Source organism: Ananas comosus, unplaced genomic scaffold (assembly GCF_001540865.1).
Source record: "Ananas comosus cultivar F153 unplaced genomic scaffold, ASM154086v1, whole genome shotgun sequence".
Classification (NCBI taxonomy): domain Eukaryota; kingdom Viridiplantae; phylum Streptophyta; class Magnoliopsida; order Poales; family Bromeliaceae; genus Ananas; species Ananas comosus.
The window spans coordinates 25153-30340 of NW_017893526.1; the positions used below are offsets into that span (position 1 = coordinate 25153).

The 5188-nt window shown below is 41.2% G+C and overlaps 1 long non-coding RNA gene across 3 annotated transcripts; it reads left to right on the forward strand.

Annotated features, from left to right (window-relative positions):
- The first annotated feature begins 2483 nt into the window (after window positions 1-2483).
- Window positions 2484-5136, forward strand: LOC109706250. Of its 3 annotated transcripts, XR_002215126.1 has the most exons (6): window positions 2484-2923; window positions 3003-3107; window positions 3180-3285; window positions 3366-3483; window positions 4620-4734; window positions 5093-5136. It is a non-coding gene; the product is annotated as an uncharacterized LOC109706250 (long non-coding RNA). The 3 variants fall into 3 exon arrangements; XR_002215125.1 differs by lacking the exon at window positions 5093-5136 and having other exon boundaries at window positions 2518-2923; window positions 4620-4863; XR_002215124.1 differs by lacking the exons at window positions 4620-4734; window positions 5093-5136 and adding an exon at window positions 3561-3980 and having other exon boundaries at window positions 2578-2923.
- Window positions 5137-5188: the final 52 nt, after the last annotated feature.

A 5188-nucleotide genomic window follows, 5' to 3' on the forward strand; every position in this document is an offset into this window, starting at 1 on the left:
GATCTTTTCTCGAAGTAACAAGGAGAACGAAGACACTTGAGAACAGTGATGCAAATTCTTCGGGAAAACATTTATATGCCAAATTGAAGAAATGTGAATTTTGGCTGCGAGAGGTTGCATTTTTGGGGCACGTGATTTCTGAGGGCGGTGTAGCTGTTGACCCAAAGAAAGTGGAAGCAATTAAAGATTGGCCTCGCCCGACGACTGTTGCTGAGATCCGCAGTTTCCTTGGACTCGCGGGATATTATAGGCGGTTCGTGGAAGGATTTGCAAAGATTACTACTCCACTAACGCGCCTTACACATAAAGGAACTAAATATGTTTGGAGCAAAGAATGTGATCGTAGCTTTCGGGAGTTGAAAGAAAGGTTGACTTCGACTCCTATTCTTGCCTTGCCGATTTCGGGGGAGAGTTTTGTGGTTTATAGTGATGCTTCCTACAGTGGACTTGGGTGTGTACTTATGCAGGGTGGTCGAGTGATTGCTTATGCGTCTCGCCAGTTGAAGAACTATAAAAAGAACTATCCTATCCATGATTTGGAGTTGGCGGCGGTGATCTTCGCATTGAAGTTGTGGAGACACTATCTTTATGGCGAGCATTGTGAAATCTATACTAATCACAAGAGCCTGAAGTATTTATTTACTCAAAAAGAGTTGAATATGCGACAACGCCGGTGGTTAGAATTGTTGAAAGATTATGATGTTAATATTCTATACCACCCAGGAAAAGCGAATGTGGTTGCGTATGCATTGAGTAGAAAGTCAGTGGAGAACTTGGCTATGATGATCACCCATCAACCGTCGTTGCAGAATGAAATGCGGCGGTTTGATCTTGAGGTAGTAGCTCCAGATGTACCAGCTATACTTGCCGCTCTAGTTATTCAACCGACCTTGTTGGAACGGATTAAAGATCGGCAATCTTTAGATCCGTATCTCCAAAAGGTGCGGTGTGAAGTGGAGAGCGGGCGTGGTGATGATTTTACAGTGGGATCTGACGGAGCACTTCGGTTTCGCAACCGGTTGTGCGTGCCCAAAGACGAGGAGATTCAGCGGGCTATTTTGCAGGAGGCTCATCAGTCATCTTATAGTGTGCATCCAGGTGGCACTAAAATGTACAAAGATCTCAAAGTGCATTATTGGTGGCCTGGAATGAAGAAGGATGTTGGACAGTTTGTGGCGCAGTGTTTGACTTGTCAGCAAGTTAAAGCGGAGCGCAGGTTTCCCGCGGGAAAATTACAGAGCTTGCCTATTCCGGTCTGGAAGTAGGAGAACATTGCGATGGATTTCATTGTTGGATTACCTCGTTCGCAGGCTGGACATGACACTATTTGGGTGATTGTTGATCGATTGACGAAATCGGCGCATTTCTTGCCGATTCATGTTACTTGGTCAGGGGACAAGTTAGCACAGATGTACCTCGACGAGATTGTGAGATTACACGGAGTCCCGACTTCGATTTTGTCTGATCGAGACCCGCGGTTTACATCTCACTTCTGGAGGAGTTTACAGGACACTCTCGGCACACGGCTCGACTTTAGTACAGCTTTTCATCCTCAGACCGATGGACAGTCTGAGAGGACGATTCAGATATTAGAGGACATGTTACGGGCGTGTGTACTTGACTTTAGAGGGAGTTGGCATGATTCCTTAGCGATGGCTGAGTTTGCATATAATAATAGTTATCAGGAAAGCATCGCAATGGCACCGTTTGAAGCTCTCTACGGGAGAAAGTGTCAATCCCCTATCCATTGGAGTGAGGTAGGAGAAAGGATGGTGCTTGGTCCTGATGTACTCCAGGAAGCGGAGGAAAAGGTACGCCTAGTCCGCCAGAGATTGTTGACAGCCCAGTCGCGGCAGCGGAGTTATGCCAACAAGCGCCGAAAGAACTTGGAGTTTGCGGTCGGCGATCGAGTATTCTTGAAGGTGTCGCCTATGCGCAGGATAAAGAGATTTGGGGTTCGAGGAAAGCTTAGTCTTCGATACATTGGACCCTACGAGATCCTAGAGCGGGTTGGAGCAGTAGCTTATAGATTGGCTTTACCGCCGAAGTTCGAGGGAGTACACAATGTATTTCACGTCTCGAACCTTCGCAAGTATGTACATCATCCCGGACATGTTCTGGAGTATGAACCAGTGGACTTGCAGGAGAATATGACCTATGAAGAATATCCAGTGTGCATTCTAGATCGAGATGTGCGAGAATTGCGAAATCGCACTATTTCTTATGTGAAAGTGCAATGGAGCAATCATTTGGGGCGAGAGGCTACTTGGGAATTGGAAGAAGCTATGCGCGAAGCCTACCCTCATCTATTCGATCAAGAGAATTAAGGTATGAATTTAAGTTTCGCGGACGAAACTAATTAAGGAAGGGAGATTGTAATGTATCGAATTTCCATTATGTAGCGAATTTCCATTATGTAGCTAATTGAGATCAAATTGATCGCAATAATGCTAAAATAAAAATTAATCGCTTCCAAATTAATTTGGTAATGTGTAGAGATGTGCTAGTATATTTGGGAAGTGTTTAAAGGTATTTGAAGTAAAAATTGAAGTGCAAAAGGGGTTAATGTTGTTGCTGCTGCCAGAAAATCTGCAGCAGGACTGCAGTGTAATTTCAGATTTTGGTGGGTTAAGTTGCAAAATTGCCATCCTTATCTTAACCCCAGCCACCTGACACTTATCTTTGTACAGAACTTCTTCCCTCTCCTTCGTTCTTATCCCTATTTCCCTCTTTATCTCTCTTGAGCCTAATTAAAGCGTTGTGAAAGAAGAATTGGTGGAGTGGAACCTTTCCTGCGTTGGAGCTGAAAGGAGTAGCCGAGCTTCAGCTCTCTAGTATTGCTGCGTTGAGGTTGCAGCAGAAGAAGAAGAAGAAGAAGAAGAAGAAGTGAGCTGAGAACAACCTGGGTTCATATCAAGATAAGGTAGGTTTATCTTGGTATTTAGTTGTAATTAAGTACTTGGGTTTAAGAAGAGTTATGAGTAATGATTAATTACTGCCAGGATGTGTAGTTAAGAGAATTGATGGCAGTCTTGATGTTTTGAGTTGCCGAGTTGATATCTCGGGTGTGTGGACTAGAGTACTAGCTGGAGAACATCCCAAGTAAGGTAATTTGATTCTAGTAATTGACTATAGTCAAGTTAGCTGTTTTAGAATTAATTGATTAAAAGTTCCTACAGTGGAATGGGCAAAATTGGGGGTAGTAAGCTGAGTGAAGTTGTCAAGTGAAGTTCCTGCCTGGGTGCTGTCAGAACTGAGAACAAATTGGTATCCTACTAAATTAAGGTAAGTATAAGTTGCTGTTTGATTGTAATTAGGGTACTTACCTTAAAAGTAAGGGTAATAAGAACCTTATTGACTGCCAGGGGATTCAATCCAGTAAATTGGTGAAGCTGAGTTGAAGGAATTCCTACTGTGGTATTGCTGAAGTAGAGAATTGGGTCACTTGCAGCAGTGAACAGCTTGATAGAACCTTAAATTAAGGTGAGCCAAGTCTATATCTAACTACTATGGAGCTAATTACCTTAGAAATGAGTTAGATGATATATATCTACACGCAGGAATTTCAGTAGAGACCGAATTAATAGAAGGAAGTGAGGAATGATTGTTTGTTGCTGAAAATTCAGATTTAAAATTGGATTTGTGGGCTGCAGAAGTAAGGTTGCAGCTGAGGAAGGCCTTAATGCAGAATTTTAATGCCTAAAGCTGAAAACAACTTGGAAGGATTCCTACATTGGAGTGGCATATAAGGGAATTCCTGGGTGAACCGAATTGGAGTAGGGACTTGAAGAGCTGCTGCCAGGACTGAGCATTAGTTGATTAGTGATGACAGCTTGATGATCCAACTTGTCAAAGCTTTGGAATGAATTATTCTTAGCTGTTGAATCTAGGAATAAAAAGGGGCAGCAAATAAGGTGAGCTAAGTTAATAACTTATTAGGGCTAATTTAGTTGTTCAGAATTGATTGAGAAAAGGATTCGCTGCTGCTGAAATTTCAGATTTTAAATGGAGATTTGAGGCTTTTTGAGATAGTGGAAGTTGAATGGAATTGGAGAAGTACTAAATCAAGGTAAGGTGAATACTTATTTCTAACTGGAATTTTATTGGTTACTTCAGGAAATTTCCAAGTATAATAGTTAATTGTTCCCTACTTCTACTAGCTACTCAATGGGAATTGAAAGGCAGAAATGCTCAAAATTCAGCATAAGTAGAATTCAGCATGATGCTGAAATCCAAGCTGAGCCGAACTTCACATTATGGAAAACTTATAGAATAAGCTCTATATATATATGAGTATATATGTGCATATAAATGTGTGTATATGCAAGATAATTGAGAATGAAATTTGGAATAAGTTAACCTTAAATTCCTGAATTAGTGTAATGATAATTGCTGACAAGAAAGAATAAGAGACTCCTTAAATGCTGAAATTTGTAAGTGCTTGAAGCCCTAAAGAACCAACCTTATAGTATGTGTTGTTAATAGTATATGCACATATATAAGGTGGACTTGAAATGCAAAGTTTGCGAAAATGAGAAAATGACTCAAGTTTAATCTCTTTTATTCTTGTATAAATGAAAGTTAAACTTGCTCGAAAGTCTAAATTGACATTCCGACAGGTCGGCGACGCACTAATTACGGTAGAAGCCAATTCGGCACTAATTGCATTGAGTCGCGTGATATTGTTGTTGGCACAGTTCGAGACGTGGATTCTAGTTGTTGACACCACTACAGGTGGGTGGTGCTATCCGAAATCTTTGAATCACCTTTTATGTCTATGCTAATTCATTGAGCATATTTACATTGTAATCATGCATTATAAGGTATTGTTATTATGTAAATGATATTTGATTATGCAAATGCTTATCGACCTTGGGAATATATGAACACTAGAATGTGAACATAGAACCCTATGAATGCATGGACTATATCAATAGTAAACTTGGTGAAATTCTAATTAGAGATTTGGTTAGCATCGAGCAATGGAATTGTGAAATTAGCATAAAGATCTAGTTAGAGTTAAGAATAACATCGTCTATTGTTGAATCCTCGGAAGAAGGATCAGATCATACTCACATTTGTTTGGTTCAAGGTAGGTCGCTCCTCCTTGAACGATGAGCTCCGGAGTAGTCATCTTTACTGGACCAGGAGGTGCGTCTCCCCCAGTTGACAGTCCCGTCGGGTGCAG